Below are 19,950 nucleotides of genomic sequence, written 5' to 3'. Positions count from 1 at the left end.
TTAATCCTTCTATCTGTCACACCAGCAAAATGCCTGACACAATGAATACTATTGAATTGAATGAGAATTATGTGCTCATATCCTTATACTACTTATCAATTGGACAATAACTCTTTTGCTTATAAATTTAAATCAGTTCCTTATATATCTTGGAAATGAGACCTTTATCAGAGAAACTGGGTGCAAAGATTTTCCCACTTAATTGTTTCTCTTTTAATCTTAGTTTTATTAGATTTGTTTATGCAAAAAAATAAATTTTTTGTAATCAAAATGATTCATTTTGCCTCTTGTGATTCTATTTTTTATTGATCATGAACTTTTCCCTTACATACATAGGTCTAACAGATAGCTCTCCACCAGCATTTTTGTCTTATTTGTTTACAATGTTACCTTTTATAGCTACATCACATATCTGATTTGCAGTCTGATATTCATATCTTCTATGATTTTCAAAGACTTTTTAGAAGAAAAAGTATGGATTCTTTCTTGCTATACCGAATTCACTTCATGATTCTACAATCTATGACTCTGTGAGAGCAGGGAAGCTTCTCATAATGAAGCATTGTATTGGGCTATGTGCCAACAAGTCAAGTCAAGGGCATTTATTAAATGACTACAATCTGCCAGGTGTATGGGGTGTTCATGGAGGACTAGCATCTTTGATGTGAGCTCGCCAAGCTGTTTTCAGAGCTGCTTATCCACCTTTGGTATCTACCTTTTCACCGATTTCTCACCTGTGGCTCCAAGAAACTGTACCATATATAATGGCCACATCCCAGTAAAACCTTAGCAGATGGGCTAAATCAGGTACTGCCAGGGTCCTCAAACTACTGCCCATGGGCCAGATGCAGCAGCTGAGGACGTTTATCCCCCTCACCCAGGGCTATGAAGTTTCTTTATTTAAAGGCCCACAAAACAAAGTTTTTGTTTTTACTATAGTCCGGCCCTCCAACAGTCTGAGGGACTTTGAATTGGCCCCCTATTTAAAAAGTTTGAGGACCCCTGAGAGTCACCAACAAGCCTCCAACTAGCCAGTAAATTAAGGAGATTGTAGCCCCAAGCATTTGAAGACTTCCCCTGGAGGAATGGATAGATAAGAATAATTTCTTTCGAGGACCACAAAGGTGGCTACAATAGATGCTGTGGAGTGCTTAGAACTTGGTCAGACATGAAAAACGCCAAGATCATCCATTGCATCTCACATCATCTCCTCTCCTTACTTTTGTTCTGCCGCTTAATTTCGATGACTCTGAAAGAGAGTGAGGCTGATGACTTCAGACAAATCAGCCTCACTTAAATTCAATTCACCCAGGAATCAAGACATTGAACTATGATATCATTGGTCCTCTTTGAAAACAAAGAACAATCGACAAAAACAATTTGCCAGATGAGGTATTGATACCAGAGAATTAGCAATGTACTTTTAACCTGGAAATTTTAAGGACCCAGCAACAAGTCAGGAAAAATTTTACTTCTGCATTGTTCCAGGTGCTAGGAGAGGGACTTTAGCTTGTATTATGGACATCTAGGTGTAGGTTGAAACTAAGGATTTCCCCTGAACATTAGGCTAAAAAAGCAGGCTGTCACATTGGTGGTGAGACAGAGGCAACTATAAAACCCTGATCCTTGTGTTAAAAATGAGTTAAACTGGGAATAATCTGTGTCCCCCTAAAGGTTCACAGATAGATATCTATGTATACACATTGTGGTAACAGATACTGATTTTCTAAATAGCTTTGTAAATAAGTTACTAGAGGGCAGATCTATTAGGGAGAAGAAAAAGAACAAAGAAAAAGACCCTGATCTCAAGTCTTGAGTTCAACAAGACAAAACCCCCTTGTGACTTTGGTGATCATGGGAACATAAGAGAAAATGTCAGTCTTAGTTCTGGCCGTGCCACATATTGGCTACAACATTTTGTCAGCAGGAACTGTGAACAAGAACCACAATTTTATTTATATCTCTAATGCCTAATGTAAGGAATAGTCTCTTTAAAGTGTTTCTCCCTTTCATATAGAACAGTTTGATAATTGTCATATGTGAGCAACAAAAAGAAATCCAGTTTGGCTGGATTGTGGAATATAGGAGGGAAAGTAATGCCTAATGAGCTGGTAAAATAGGTTGGAAACAGGTCATAAAAAGTCTTAGCCACTTAGCCAAACAGACCCTTAATGATAGATGGTTAAAAAATATGAACACAGTTTTTCAGAAGAAAACAAAACTATTAATAGTCACATAAAATGCTTTAAATCACTAACACTGTACAATCTGCCATTTCCTTCTCCATCTCATTTTATAGATGAGGAAACTGAGGCAAACAGAATAAAGTGACTTGCTGAGGTCATATAGCTAGTGTCTGGGATCAGATTTGAACTCAAGAATATGAGTCTTCCTGGCTTTCAGGCCTGACACTTAAATCCAAGTAATTTGCAAGTCTAGATATCACCTTCCTGATGTCATTCGTCCTCTTTGAGAATGAAGGACAAACAACAACCAATCACTAGTAATTAGGGAAATGCAAATTAAAACAACTCTAAGGTACCACCTCATACACACCAGATTGACTAATATAACAGAAAAGGAAAATGACAAATATTCAAGGGAATATGGGAAAATAGAGATATTGATGAGTTGTGGAGTTGTGAACTGGTCCTATCATTCTGGAGAATGATTTGGAACTATGCCCAAAGAGCTGTACATACTCTTTGATCCAGCAATACTACTATTGGATCTGTATCCCAAAGAGATCAGAGAATAGGGGAAAGGAGCTAAAATTACAAAAAATGTTGATAATTTTTTTATAGTGGCAAAGAATTAAAAATTGAGAGGATGACCATCAATTAGGGAATGGATGAACAAATTGTTGTATATAATTGTGATGGAATAATATTGAACCTTAAGAAATGATGAGCAAGATGCTTGAAGCAAAGTGAAGTGAGCAGAATCAGAAAAACATTGTACATGTTAACAGCAGTACTGTAGTGATGATCAAACTTAACTACTCTGATAAAGGCAATGATTCAAGACAAATGCAATGCCAACTGGAGAATGGCCGAATAAGTTGTGGTATATGAATGTTACAGAATATTATTGTTCTATAAGGAACAATCAGGAGGATGATTTCAGAGAGGCCTGGAGAGACTTACATGAACTGATGCTGAGTGAAATGAGCAGAATCAGGAGATCTTTGTACATGGTAACAGCAAAGTTATAGGGAAATTAATTCTGATAAACATGACTCTTTCCAACAATGAGATGAATGATGCCAGTTCCAATGATCTTGTGATAAAGAGAGCCATCTACACCTAGAGAAAGGACTATGGGAACTGAATGTGCAGTTCACAACATAATTTTTTCACTCTTTTTGATGTTGGTTGCTTGCATTTTGTTTTCTTATTCATTTTCTTTCCTTTTTGATCTGATTTTTCTTGTACAAAAAGAGAATTGCATAAATATGTTTACACATAAAAATGTTATTGGGAAATATTTAACCAAATAAATAAAAATATGATACAACGCAAAAAAAATTTAAAAATAAAATCAAATAAAAAGACCTACATTTGAATCAAATATATCTAATCTAAAATCTAAATCTTTTTGAGATTTCCTAAATCTAAATTTAAATCTAAATTTAATCTAAATCTAAAAAATCTAAATCTAATCTAAAAAAATCTAAATCTAAATTTAATCTAAAAAAAATCTAAATCTAAAAAAAAATCTAAAAATCTAAAATCTAAAAAAATCTAAAAAATCTAAATCTAAAATTCTTTTCCTGCATTGGCTATATTCTAACAGCACTTCATCCTTGTTTAATCCCTCAAATTGCTCAAAAATCTTTCTAGATTTTTCTTGACTCCTATGTTTGCATTTCACAGTTCCTACTCATCAAAGTCTTCTTTCAATTAAAGATTCTTTTTTTCTCCCAAAGGATTACACCCAGTTGCAGGGCTGCTGGCTGGCATCTTGTCATAGCTGCTTGCATTGCTATCGCGACCGCCCTTCACCTCCATACCCCTCTGCTAGCTGGCTTCCTGTCGCAGCTGCCCATATTGCTATCACAATCCTTCTTCACCTCTACTGAGAATAAAATTGAAGATGTTTCCTTTTACCTGAATTCCTGACTCCGGCTGATTTTAAATATGGGGTCATCACAGGCACTGATCCAAACGTAACACTGTACACCAAGATAAGGTCAAAATGGGTTCATGACCTAGGCATAAAGAATGAGATTATAAATAAATTGGAAGAGCATAGGATAGAAAAATTTGATTATATCAAATTGAAAAGTTTTTATACAAACAAAACTAATGCAGACAAGATTAGAAGGGAAGCAATAAACTGGGAAAACATTTTTACAGTCAAAGGTTCTGATAAAGTCCTCATTTCCAAAATATATAAAGAATTGACTCTAATTTGTAAGAAATCAAGCCATTATCCAATTGATAAATGGTTAAAGGATATGAACAGACAATTCTCAGACAAAGAAATTGCAACTATTTCTAGCCATGTGAAAAGATGCTCCAAGTCATTATTAATCAGAGAAATGCAAATAAGGCAATTCTGAGATACCACTACACACCTATCAGATTGGCTAGGATGACAGGGAAAGATAATGCGGAATGTTGGAGGGGATGTGGGAAAATGGACACTGATACATTGTTGGTGGAATTGTGAACACATCCAGCCATTCTGGAGAGCAATTTGGAACTATGCTCAAAAAGTTATCAAACTGTGCATACCCTTTGATCCAGCAGTGGATACTGCTAATACTGGGCTTATATCCCAAAGAAATCTTAAAGAAGAGAAAGGGACCTGTATGTGCATGAATGTTTGTGGCAGGTCTCTTTGTAGTGGCCAGAAACTGGAAACTGAGTGGATGCCCATCAATTGGAGAATGGCTGAATAAATTGTGGTATATGAATGTTATGGAATATTATTGTTTGGTAAGAAATGACCAGCAGGATGAATACAGAGAGGCCTGGGGATACTTACATGAACTGATGCTGAGTGAAATGAGCAGGACCAGGAGATCATTATATATTTCAACAACAATACTATATGATGACCGATTCTGATGGATGGCCATCTCCAGCAATGAGATGAATCAAATCAGTTCCAATAGAGCAATAATGAACTGAATCAGCTATGCCCAGTGAAAGAACACTGGGAGATGACTACAAATCATTATATAGAATTCCCAATCCTTCTATTTTTGTCTGCCTGCATTTTTTATTTCCTTCACAGGCTAATCAGAGTCTGATTCTTTTTTGTACAGCAAAATAACGATTTGGTCATGTATACTTGTTTTGTATTTAATTTATATGATTTAACATGTATTGGTCTTCCTGCCATCTAGGGGAGGGGGTGGGGGCAAGGAGGGGAAAAATTGGAACAAAAGATTTGGCAGTTGTCAATGCTGTAAAATTACTCATGCATATAACTTGTAAATAAAAAGCTATTAAAATTTTTTTAAAAAATTGTTAGGACATGTATACTTATATTGTATTTAATTTATACTTTAATATATTTAACATGTATTGGTCAACTTGCCATTGGGGGGAGGGGGGTGGGAGGAAGGAGGGGAAAAATTGGAACAAAAGATTTGACAATTGTCAATGCTGTCAAATTACCCATGCATATAACTTGTAAATAAAAAGCTATTTAAAAAAAGAAGAAGAAAAGAAAAGGCTTTGATAAAAAAAAAAAAATTAAAAGAAAGAAAAGAATCATGTCCAGAATTGATCATTGTATAATCTTGTTGTTGCTGTATACAATGTTCTCTTGTTTCTATTCACTTCACTTAGCATTAATTTATGTTGTCTATCCAGATCTTTCTGAAATCATCATGGTGATTGTTTCTTATAGAACAATAATATTCTATAACATTCATATACCATAACTTATTCAGCCATTCTCCAACTGATGGGCATCCACTCAGTTTCCAGTTTCTTGCCACTACAAAAAGGGCTGCTACAAATATTTTTTGAACTTTTTTGAACATGTGGGTCCTTTTTCCCTTTTTTATGGGATACATTTCCTTTTTTTATTGGGATGCAGGCCCAGTAGAGATACTGCTGGTTCAAAGGGTATTCACAGTTTGATAGCCCTTTGGAAAAGTTCCATTGCTCTCCAGAATGGTTAGATCAGTTCACAATTCCACCAACAATATATTAGTGTCCCAATTTTTCCATATCCCCTCCAACATTCTTAATTATCTTTTCCTGTCATCTTAGCCAATCTGAGAGGTGTATAATAGTATCTCAGAATGGTCTTAATTTGCATTTTTCTTATCAATAGTGATTTGGAACACTTTTTGGAAATGAGGTCTCTCCATACCCCAAATACCTGGCCTGGATCTGGTTCTAGAGGATTTGGGGTTCAAGTCCTGCTGCCACATTCTGTATCACTTGGACCAAATCAATTCAGTCTGTTTCCTCAACTATAAAATCAGGATAATAATATGTGCACTGTCTATCTAACAGAACTATAATATGAAAAATTTAAAAGTCACATGCATTCTTAAATGTATATCATTGGAAATTATAATTATTCATTGGTGGTCACAGCTCTTCAATTAAAAATCAAAAATAATCATAAATTCACTTTGGACTCAGGCAATCAGGAGCAACAACAAAGTTTGGGTGCCCCCTTGTGGTGAAATTAAGCAGCCATCACACTTGCTAATTGACAGTTCCATAGGCTAGAGAGGTAACAAATGTAATTACCTGGGTTCAGACCTCCAAAACTAATCATTATCATAGACTACATCCTCCTCATTGGAGGTTGCAAATGGAGCTTATTTAGCTCACACTTTTTCTCAATTCTGTTCTCTTCATTTTTATTCCAGATATACATTTTAATGACCATGGGGACTCCCAATGTGGAAACTCCCTCCACTAACACAACTTAATTATGAATCAATACTAACTTTAGAAAAAAAATAGTTAATGATAACTTAGATTTATAATAATAATAATTTGTTTATATTTTATTGAATTTGTATTACATTGAATGTTCAGAAAGATTTGAACCTCAATAATCTTCTTAGAATTGTTCTACAAGTATTATTGCCATCTGCATTTTACAGATGAAAAAACAGAGAAAATAAAATACTTGTCCATAGCCACACAATCAGTAAGCATCAGAAGTAAAATTTAAATTTAGATCTTCCTGGCTCCAAAATGAGCCCCATATACAGTATATCACATTACCCAACTTTTTAGTACAGATCTGTTTTAATCCATGAAGAGAACTACTGACTGATCAGCAAACAATAGTAACTTAAAGTCTCAAAGCCTTGAAAAGTTCAATGAGTTGTCCATGGTACCAGAACTAATAGGGGTCAGAAGTAAGTCTTCCCAAGCCTCCATCTACCGTACCACTTCCTTTTATTCTCAGTTAGTCCCGCATTCTTTGCTTTGTTTGCATAACCCATGGAAGCTCCTAAATCTTCCTTTTGGATAACACTATGTTCAGGCCTATTTTGCGGCAGAACAGGTTCTTCCACATACTTAGGAACTCAGAGAAGATAATTTTCCCTCTTCCACTGAAACTTCTTGCTATGGACAAGATGACTTTTCTATTGGTGATTTGCTGGGCTCTAATCATCCTAAGTTTTATGTTTCTAAAGCAAAGACATAAACCTGGGGGCTATGATCCCTTATTATTAAATAAATTTATGTTTGTTAAGTAATTTTAAACCCTAAAGCACTGTGAATATGTAAGTTATTATTATTATTATTTCTTAGAAAAAAAAATCCTCCCCTGATGCTAACCACAAAAGATTGCTTTTTTTTGTCTGCCTGCATTTTTTGATTTCCTTCACAGGCTAATTGTACACTATTTCAGAATCCAATTATTTTTTGTACAGCAAAATAACTGTTAGGACATGTATACTTATATTGTATTTAATTTATACTTTAACTTATTTAACATGTATTGGTCAACCAGCCATCTTGGGGAGGGGGTGGGGGAGAAGAGGGGAAAAATTGGAACAAAAGGTTTGGCAATTGTCAATGCTGTAAAATTACCCATGCATATAACTAGTAAATAAAAAGCTATTAAAACAAAAACAAAAACAAAGTGGGTAAGAAGGGGGAAAAAAAAGATTGCTTTTATATGATCACTTTTCCCAGAGATAAAAAATTGAAGGTGAGTGCTGAAGGTGCCCCAGGAGGTCGACTCCCTCTTTGATTAGATTTTCAGCCACTTACTTGATGATCTTATGCATAAGACTCTCATTAAAAGAAAAAAATCTTTAGCTACTGAAATAATTCTCTAGCTTCTGCCAAAGCAGGATAGAGGGAAGATGGGCTAATACAAGGAATTCTAAATCTATTATAGAACCAGTTTGAACATAATAACAAGATCATGCTTTGGAATGGTCTGCCAAATTGCATTGGAATGAGAAAAAAAAAAATGAATGCAATTGTTTATGAAGAAAACAAACAACCAGGATAAGATGCCAAATATGGAACCTTTATGACTTTGACTGAGGCCAGACCCATTCGATGATTAAGGCTAGGTAGCAATTGAGGTAAGATTTCTGGCCAAAGCAAAAATGATTACTATTTACATTCAATCTGAGTTAGTCAGGACCCAAACAAAGACCAACAAGACTTGGCCTATTGGTGCCCAATCAATTGTTGTGCCACAGTTCCCTTTTAATGTCCTGACCCAGTTTCTCTAATTGTCCTATTTAGTTACTCTGCCTCAGGTTATAACCTTTCCCTCAATGTTTGATGAGATAAAGGTTTTATATCTTTAGGCTATAATCATTCTTTCTTAATGTTTGACAGGATAAAGGTCTATCCATTTTAGACATCATTAGTATCCTCTCCAGTACTTCCCTCCATTATGTCATCCTAGGTGTCTCCTTCCATTAGGTTATCCCCATCCAGAAACCTCCCTCTCCCCCCCATTATGTCATTGCTCTTGTTATCCTATAAGAGTCTTGCTGTCCAACATTCAGGGCTGGATTCTTTGAGACGATAGTCCTGGCACCAAACATGGATCATTTGGTCCCAATAAATCTATCCATTTAATAAACTGTTAAATTGTTGTCTAATCTCTGTCTTGCTCAGTTTCTACGGCATTACACAATGAGAATCAAAATGGTTTGGATTTCAGGCATGATCTTTAAGAAAGAAATCTAGCCAGTAATCCCCAAGATATCTTTCTTAATTAAATAGTATAAGGAACACAGGACTGAAGTGCTTATTTTTCTGATAGTTACTCAAGATCTATTGCCAAACAGAAACTAGGCATGGACTCACACTTAACACTGTACACCAAGATAAGATCAAAATGGGTTCATGATTTAAGCATAAAGAATGAGATTATAAATAAATTGGAAGAGCATAGGATAGTTTACCTCTCAGATTTGTGGAGGAGAAAGGAATTTATGACCAAAGAAGAACTAGAGATCGTTATTGATCACAAAATAGAAAATTTTGATTATATAAAATTTAAAACTTTTGTACAAACAAAACTAATGCAAACAAGATTAGAAGGCAAGCAATAAACTGGGAAAACATTTTTACAGTTAAAGGTTCTGATAAAGGCTTCATTTCCAAAATATATAATTGACTCTAATTTATAAGAAATCAAGCCATTCTCCAATTGATAAATGGTCAAAGGATATGAACAGACAATTTTCAGATGATGAAATTGAAACTACTTCCACTCATATGAAAGAGTGTTCCAAATCACTATTGATCAGAGAAATCCAAATTAAGACAACTCTGAGATACCATTACATATCTGTCAGATTGGCTAAGATGACAGGAAAAGATAGTGACGAATGTTGGAGGGGATGCAGGAAAATTGGGACACTGATGCATACTTGACGGAATTGTGAACACATCCAGCCATTCTGGAGAGCAATTTGGAACTATGCTCAAAAAGTTATCAAACTGTGCATACCTTTTGATCCTGCAGTGTTACTACTGGGCTTATATTCCAAAGAGATATTTAAAAAGATCTATTGCCAAAGAGACACAAAAGTCAGTTATCCATGATTGACAGTGTTATGGGGCAATAATACACTTTTATCTGGGCCTTGGCAGACACTTTTCTAAGACATCTATAATTTTTAGAGAAAAGGAGACACCTTCTCAGTTCATTTAGGAATATAAAGTAAAAATACTACTGAAATAATTGAATCTACATAACTATGCAGAATAATAAATAATCATATCCAAGAAAATGGCTTCTAGACTTCTTATCAGAAGAGGGAACAAAAACCTTTGATGAAGGGAATTTACAATACTTTGGTATTCTATATATGATTGCCTACCTACATCTTGGTGGAAGAAGTAATTTTTTGCAAAAGAGAAAAATGAATAAAAGGATTATAATATTAATAGAAACAGTACTACATTGCAGCTATGCACTGAGGTATATAAGCATGTATATATTTTCTGGCAATGATGCCAATTTATTTATATTCACAGAATAAAAGAATAACACTGTTGAAGATGGCAGGGAGTAGATAGGACATTGCCTGAACTCTCCCCAGCTTCCCTGAGAATCACTGCTAGATCAAGCCTCTGAATGAATTTTGGAATGGCAGAACCCACAAAAATTTGAAATGTAATAATTTTTCAGCTTAAGATATCATGGAAGGACTTTAGGAAAGATCTGTCTTATTGGAAAGAGGGAAATGTGGTCCAGCACAGATGCAGCATGGAGCTTCATCTCAGGGAAGCTCCATGTGGGGAGACCTAGGGTAGAGAATTTAGCAGGAGGTTTTTAGCCAAAATATAGAAGTATTCGTTACTCTGTCTTGGTTCAAAAGGCAGACTAGCTGCAAAATATTCAATGCAACTACAGAAAGCAAAGTGCAAGCTTCTAAACCCCAGTATAATAGGTGGGACTGGCTAGGCTCATCCAATGCAGTGGGAAAGCCAGCAGCACCACCAGCCCCAGCCCAGTGCAGTCAGTAAGAGACCCTGTCCCCTGGCAAAAGAATTTTGGACAATTTTCCCTGTGTCTAGAAGAACAGCTCAACTTTTTAAAGTGAGCAAAAAAAAAAAAAAATCTAACTGTAGAAAGCTACTATGGAAACAAGGAAGATGAGAATATAAACCCAGAGGAGGACAGCAAAGGCAAAAATGTCTTCAGGATGCCTCAAAGGGGGTTGGGAACTGGTCTCCAGCTCAAAAGACTCTCTTGGAAGAGTTCAAAAAGGATCTTAAAAGAAAGATAGAAGACAAATGTGGAAAAGTGTCATATTCTTCTAAAAGTCCCTCAACCCACCAGATAGATTCCATCTCTATCCAATGTGGTTGATGTAGCAAATGATGTGGCACCAGGTGATATGCTTTAGAAGAAGAATAAATATTGGGGTTTGGTCATATGAAGAATTTACAATGGCCATTGTCTTTGACAAAAGGTAGGTTTAATTAAGAGAAGAAGTTACAAACAAAATGAAAAGATGCAATAAACACCAGTTCTGGCAAATATGAAATAGAGTGGGAGAGCATATGAAAGACAAGTTCCCTAGTGAAACACACAATTACCCAGTAGAAAGGAAATGCCCCATGAGGTTGGGTCATGCCCTTAGCTGACAAGCTAAATCCAACAATTTAGCACCCTAAAATAATAAGTTACCTATAATGTGGAAAGGTTGAGAAGCATAAGTTTAAGGGAGACACCAGGTTGCATGAAGGAGGAATAAGGGGAAAAGATACTACAAGGCAGAGTGTCATGACAGACCTACCCAAAGAAGGGCAGTAAAATTTGCCATTAGAAAATTTATAGGGAAAATTTAACCTCAGGCACATACTTGGAATTTCTGATAGGACATAGCAAGATGAGAGTGTCCATAACCCCTATAGAGAGCAAGCCTCAGGACTTTGACATAATTTGGATTTCTGACTGGATGACTTCCACAGAGGGTGGGACTATGCAGCTGTACTGATCTCTATCAGAGCCTTTTTCCTGCCTGATTCAGGGAACAATTTCATCAAAGCTTCAATTTATCTCTGCCAATCATACCCACCATTTAGGATTTCATCATTCCTACATGGTCACTGACATTATCAAAGACATCCATCTTTCCGGGTATCCCTAAGTCTACTTTGGAGTAGAGTTATATAGAGCAATAGAGATCTCAAAATGTGGTCCAGAGAATCCTAGGAGATTTCTGACGGTCTACAAATTTAAAATTAGTTTTTATTTCCAATATGGTTAATATCTATAAATATAAGCGCCATAAACAAAAACTCTCGAACAAATTCTTAATAATTGTTTATAGTATAAAGATACTGAAAACAAAGTTTGAGAAACACTGATATAGACAACTCCCAAGTGAGGAAGCAAAGTTGCCTAGAAAACTAAGACTTTTCTAGGATCACACAGCTACTATGTTGTCAAAGGCAGGATTTCATCCTCCTGGTATTTAAACTAAATTTCTATCCACTAGGCAACACTCCCTTTTTTGGGGGGAAGGAGGAGAATAGTTAAGGGGAGAATTTTTCCATTTGGCCAATTTTGCTCTTTAAGAAGGCATTCTTATCTTCATTGGATTTTTGTGCCTGTTTAACCATATAATCCATCCTATTTTTTAAGTAGTTATTTTCTTCAGCATTTTTTGGTGTGCCTCCTTTATTAAGCTGTTCACTCTTTTCTGATGGTTTTCTTGTATCTTTCACTTCTCTTTCCCAATTTTTCCTCTAGCTCTGTTATTTGATTTTTAATTTTTTTTGAGTTCTTATATAGCCTGATACAAATTCAATTTTCTTTGAGACTTTAGATGTAACAGTTTTGACTTTCTTGTCTTCTGAGTTTGTGTTTTGATCTTCCCTGTAACCATAGTAACTTTCTATAGTCAGGATCATTTTTTTTAATATTTGGTTTTTGCAGCTTTCTCATTTTTCCAACCTATTTCTTGACTTTTTATCTCTAAGCTAAAGTGGGGCTCTGCTTCTCAAGTGGAAGGGGCACTGTTCTAAGCTTCAGGGTTTTTTTGTGTAACTGTTTTCAGATATAATTCTGGGGATCTGTAAGGTTTTGGTTTTTCTAAGGTGGTGTGATCCAGAGAGATGTAGATTTACTAATTTCCTGGCCAATGCTCTCATCTTTGAATGACCATAAACACTCTTTTCTGCTCCCCTGCAGCCACAAACTCTGGTGTGCTAGTGCTTCTCCTAGACCTGGAACTGAGATCCAGGACTGAAGGTCACATCCAAGTATGGCCAATGCAATAAAGTTCTACCTCCATTGCCAGCGAAGAAACCCCTATAATCTCCCAGTTTTCTAACTTCCTTAGCATCTGTGGGCTGGGAGGTCTGTCAACATTGCAACCACTGATTCAGTCATCCCCAAGACCTACTGATGGTTTGAAGTCTGTGCTGGACTACACTCAGTTCTCACCCAGTGCAACAAGCCTTTCTTGTTAACCTTCTAAATTGTTGCAGGCTGGAAAATTGTTTAATCTTGTCCTTTTGTTTGTTTTGCTTCTCCAGAATTTATTTTGAGGCATTATTTAAAGTTGTTTGGAAGGGTTTGGGGGAGAACTCAGGTGAGTTCCTGCCTCTTTTCTGTCATCTTGACTATACCTTTCTACTCACAATCCTGGTAACTCCCAAGAGCAAAATTAATTGCCCTGACCACCGTTCCTCATGTTGTTCTCTCTCCCTTGACTTGACTCTTTTCAATAATGAGGTGATTCAGGCCAATTCCAATAGATTTGTGATGGAGAGAGTCATCTGTAACCATAAAGAGGAGTATGGGCACTGAATGTAGATCACAACATAGTATTTTCATCTTTGTTGTTGTTACTATTTGCTTGCTTTTTTTTCTTTCTCATTTTTTCCCTTTTTGATCTTATTTTTTTGTGCAACATGATAAATGTAGAAATATTTTTAGAAGACTTGCACATGTTTAACCTATGTTAGATTACTTGCTGTTTGAGGGAGGGAGTGGAGGAAAGGGAGGGACAATAAACCTGAGGTTTTGCAGAGGTAAATGTTGAAATGTTGAATTGTTGTTGGTGATGTTGAATTGTTGAAATGGTAAATGTTGAAAACTATCCTTGCATGTATTTTGAAAATAAAAAGCTATTATTTAAAAAAGAAAAAAAAAAATTTAAGCCCTGAGGGGGAGGGGAAACCATTAACCTTTTATACTTGTATGGCTCAATACCTAGCAGTATCTGTTACATAGGATGCTTAATAAATATTTATTCTTTCATCCATGTGAATACTCCTCCAATCAACATAAATTACAATTTCTCTGACTTAAGTATATCATCTTTATGAGTTGCACAGAAATATGTATTTCACATAAAAACTATATATAATTCATATTATATATGTATTTATATGTATCACGTGTGTGTATATGTGTAAAATTATATAGCCAATCTCATCTCCTAATTTAATTAAACTTGCTAATGACTTACAGTTCATCTCTGGGCCTATATTCAAAAGCTTTCTAATTTGGTAAGACAAGCAGGTTCCTAGTAAACCAGGTCTCGGGCTGCATGACTTTCAAAACCCCAGTTACCTTAGAATAAGATGTCATTAAAATAGCTCTAATTGATTTTTTGTTTGTATTTATTATCTTTTTTTTATTATTGATTTTTTGACATCACTCTAATTTCTTAATATATTCCTTCCCTATCTCCTATATAGATACCATCCTTTATAGCAAAAGAAGAAAAGGGAAATAAGGAAAAAAAATCATCTCAGCACAATTATCTAATACTACAATCGTATCTGATAGTATATGCAGTGTTCAATATCTATACTCCCCTATTTCTGCAAAGAAGGAAAGGAAAAGCATTTAATATTTCTTGTGTAGGAGAGGATACAAGAATTATTCTCATGATTACTCAATATTTAATTATAATTTTGTTGCTTTTGTTCTTTCTATTTACATGATTATAGTTCTTATGTATTTATTTTCCTAGTTCTGCTTACTTTGCTTACTTTACTTTGCATTAGTTCATACAAATCTTCCTATGCTTCTTTATACTCTTCATATTTGCCATTTCTTTAGGCAATTTATTTTTGAAAAATAAATACCTTTTATAGAAAACAATACATTAAAAATCATGAACATATGTCAATGAATTTGTTTGACCAGATCTATTTCCTTCTGAAAGGGAAAGAATGAGGCAGAATGAGAATATGAGGTTCTTGGGAGGATAGAGCTAGAAAGGGGCTGAACCAGAGACAAACTTCCCCTGCTTAATAATTTTGCCTTGAGTTAGAACAGTTCCTTCATAAATTCAAATGTTCACTCATATTCTTGCTTACAAATTTCATCATCTGTTATTCAAAATCCTTAAAGATAGTTGATTTCAATCAATGTGCATGTAATTATTCATTGGACATAGGATTTAGAACTGAGAGCTATCTCCGCATTTTTGGGTGGTATAATAAATTAAGGATATTTTTCTGAAGCATGACCTAGCAATATACTCTTTAGGTACTAGATAGTACAACTTGGATTGCTGAAGAAGTGTTTGAATTCTCTCTTAAACTCTTTTAGACTTAGTATGATTTAGTTTAAATCATTTCCTTGTCTTTAAAATAGGCACAATAATTGTATTTACTTAACAAGGTTGTGGGTAGGAATCAAATGAGATGATGTTTATAAACTTCAAAGTACTGTGTAAATGCTAGTTATTATGTTTAATAAGTTTCCAAACAAATCATATTATTTGACCCAATAATGCCACTATTATGATTATGTCTTAATGATACAATAAAAAGGAAAATGGTCTGTATTTTGGCAAATTTATCTGCTTATATTCACTGTAGCTTTGTTCATGATAGCAAGAAACCAAAAACAACTGGGGAATATCACACATTCATTCAGTAGCATCATACTGAGTTAAGATTTTAAAAATATGAAATCTAGTTCTGGTCACACTAAATGCAGATGAAAATCATTCACCCTCTGATTTTAATTTTCTTCATTAATAAAACTGAGATAAAAATACTTGCTCATGATACTCTGTTCACCAGAATAGGACAAAGTCCGGGGAAAAGTGGGGCCAAGCCTAGAGAACACGTTAAACAAAGAGACAATTTATTGCTCTTGATTGCTGGAAGTCTTTTTCATCCCTTTGTGGGGTATTCATGAAGTTCCCTTGAGGAATGACATCATTTTTCTGCAAGGATTCTTGTGGAATCTGGAAGTTGCTTTACCTATGTATGTCTAGTTTAACTTCAACTCCGAATGCTAATACTATATCATCTATTCCGGAGATACTTTTAGAATAGGAATCAATAGAAAGTCCAAAAATCTTCTATCCTCAGAAGTCTGCAAAGTCCTCCTCTCATCAAGAAAAGTGAGAATAGAAGAAACCAAGAATCTCTCCCTGGTCATGATTTCTTTTCAGGAATGTGGCTGAAGTCCTCTACTACTAAACTTCCAAGTGCTCAAATCCTCAGTTCCAAACTAGGACCTGTAGTCATAACCAAGTCTCCCAACTAATTAGAATATATTTTTTAAGCTCTATGATGCCTTTCACAGATCTCTAAATTGATCAAAGACTTCTCACACTTCTTCTGATATCTTTTATTGATTGATATCTTTTATTGATTGATTAATTCAATGAGATGTCTAGGTCTCCTTCTCAACTAATTCAAACGTCTGGTAGACAGATTAATAAGATATGTTCTCTCTACAAGATCAAGTGAGGTGGGTGATTGATTCATTCAACTCTATCCTTATAACTATACTACTTTATAATAATAAAATTAAATTTCTATGATCTAAAAATGTAAAATAAATAAAGGCAATTGTTAACAAGAAATTAAACAAGGAATATGAAACCAGCATAAATATATTCTCAGGATATGACAAGAAATGAAGTCACATCTGCCTCAAGTGATACATGAAAATAAGGATGATGCATCTTATAATACTGTCATAAAACATATTAATTGCTAAAGAAAGGTGTGTCCAGATGACTGCCTACAGGTAACACCTGTAGGAAGCATATGGAAATAAATTAAAATCTACGCAGTAGAAATTAGTCAGTGAGTACATTGTAGGCACAAATATGTTTTAGAACAGGAAGAACTATAGCCTTTCCCCTTGGATTTGTGGGCAGGAGTGGGTGTGAAGGGAATGAGAAAGAACAAGGATAGAGAGAAAAACAAATTCTTAATTGTTAGAGATTTGGAGGAGGGGTAGGGTGGATGATATAGATTCTGCCCTTGTGTTTTAATGTCTAAGCCTGGAGTTCTCAACCTTTGTCTATGTCTTGAATCCCTTTCATAGTCTAGTGAAACCAATGAACTCTTTCTTAGAATAATAGTTTTAAATGCATAAAATAAAATACACAACTTTGCTAAGGTACCCCAAAGTTAGTGAAAAGAATGATGTCATTTTCCCTATTCAACTTCATGAAATTCTATAGCTTCATGGGGTCTGTGGATCCTAATTTAAGGATTCTTGCTCTAAAGAAAAGTTTAGCATTGTAGATAGAAAATACCAATATCTCTTGGGGCTTAAACTATCTTTTATATATAAAAAGAATATATAATGAGGAGTTGCAACAAAACATATAAAGAAAATGAATACAAAAGCATAGAAATTCTGTTTAAGATCTATCCTCTTCTTGAAAGGTTACAGTTTTAAATTCAGTATCCAAAGATCCCCAATATCACTTTTTAGGACATGTCCAAGGACAAGATAGGGGAAGCCAATTAGATCATAATTCCACTGATAAAGCTATTCTGCCATCCAATTCATGACTAAGTTTGAGAAGAGTAACAATTAGGTAATAGGGTATATTAAGTTACCCCATTAAATAGCCTTCATCATGCTATATTAACATATTTTGACATGTTTGTTATTAACATACATTATAAACAATCTATTAAATGGCCAAATAGCCCTTTTTAAATGTTTAAAAACAAAAAATAAATCCAAGCCCATTTAAACAACAAATTAAAACAATAAAAATTTAAGCAATATAGAACAAACAGGATACAGGTAACTAACAATCCTCAATTATTAGACATGCTGATGCAGTCATTATTTCATGTCCTATCATCTCTGGCTTTCAGGGTGAACAAGTATTTAAGATCAGCAAGAATGAAAATAGAGTAACAAAAAGAGAAATGCCTTTGAAAAGTTGGAATATAAATCTAAAGAAGTAACCCCACTTAGCCCAGCTGACCCAGTTCCAAAAAAGAGGTAAGTACAATCAATAATCAGTAGGCTAAGTGGTATCCCTGATAATTTAGTTAAATTTTTATTAAAATCAAACTCTCACCTCATGTTTTCCTTGTAGTTTCACTTGGGAATTCATAAAGGGGAAGAGTTTCTTCTCTACTGGATCCATCTACTCCCCAGAAAGACAGAGCTTTTTGAAACTATTTTGAATAATTTGAAATATCAAATACTCTAATATTAATTTCAGAGACTTATGCTTCCAGGAATAAAATATGCTATGAAGTTTTCTGGAAGTAATCTCTATTAAATATTTTATGATTAGTGGAAGTTCAATTTCATATTTTATTTATTTATTACTAAGGCAATTGGGGTTAAGTGGCTTGCCCACAGTCACACAGCTAGGAAGTGTTAAATGTCTGAGGTTGCATTTGAACTCAGGACTTTCTATCTTCAGGACCAGGTTCAGTGCACTATGCACTGCATCAGGTGCATCCATTGATTTTAAATAGAGGCAAAGAAGTTTAACAGAAAGAAAAAATTAACCTCTCTTGTCTACACTTTCCCATCTGTAAAATAAAGGCTTTGTTGTTATTGTTTAGTCTTTTCTGACTTTATTTGATCTCATGGACATCCATCCATGGAGTTTTTTGGCAAAGATACTGGTGTGGTTTGCCATTTCTTTTTCTGATGCATCCCCATTTTACAAATGAACTGAGGCAAATAGGGGTTAAATGACTTGCCCAGGGTCATACAGCTGGTAAGCTGAATTTGAACTCAGGTATTCCTGACTTCAGAACCAGTGCTCTATCCACTGTGCCACCTAGTTTCGGCAAACAAAGAATTTGGACTAGATCATTTCTATAGCCCCCTCTGGTCTTGACCCTCTAGGGATCATAGGTCTTGTCATTCCTTATGCAGCTATAGAATAAATTAGAATAATGTATCACTCTAAATACTGATTTTAATTTGAGTCAGTAATGGATTTCAGAAGAAACATAAAGAGTGCCAAATCTAAGCCAACATAGATTTAAGGAGATTAGGTTTACATAAAATAGTCAATATGCATATAATATGTACAAGTCCATTCATAAAACAAAACCTAATAAAAACAAAAATAGTTTCAGTATCATTTGCTCCTTCTGGAGTGTCTCAAACTGCTAATAAACACTGACTTTAGAAGTCTGTTCCAGTTTTAGATGAAATTTGCATGAAATCAATCCAATGATTAACAATATAACTTCTAATGGAGTAGATCCCATTCTTTCTAAAGTTGCTCTTGTCCCTTGTAATACATGGGTTCATTTAAATTAAGAAGCGTCAAATAGCCCTCAGAAACTTGTTAGTTGGGTAAGCAAGACCCTTACTTTCTGTCTGCCTCAGTTTCCTTATCTGTAAAATGAGAATAATAATAGCAAGCTTGTCATAAGGACCAAAGAAAATTAAATTTGTAATGTAGTTTACAAACTTTAAAGTGCTATGTAAATCTCTAATTACCATTAATATTAAGAGCTTTGTTCAAAAGAAATATAACTTTACAATCTAACATGAGAGAAAAGAGTGTGGAACAGAGAAAATCTTCTTTCCTGAGATTTAAATACCCAAGGGCATGGTCCTTCCATTAGGTAGTTATATTTATATGAGTGCTCAAGTTTCCTGTTATTCAAAATGAGAATTCTGGCTCCAAATTTTATAGTACCATAAGAGATTTTGTTATTTTGAATCTTTTCAAGAAAGAAAGCAATTCATTTGGATAGCTAATAAAAATTATCACCATTTCAAAAAAATCAGCCTATTAGTATATTGAGC

Source organism: Antechinus flavipes, chromosome 1 (assembly GCF_016432865.1).
Source record: "Antechinus flavipes isolate AdamAnt ecotype Samford, QLD, Australia chromosome 1, AdamAnt_v2, whole genome shotgun sequence".
NCBI lineage: Eukaryota > Metazoa > Chordata > Mammalia > Dasyuromorphia > Dasyuridae > Antechinus > Antechinus flavipes.
The sequence above is the reverse complement of the archived record's forward strand: the minus strand, read 5'-3'. Positions refer to the sequence as shown.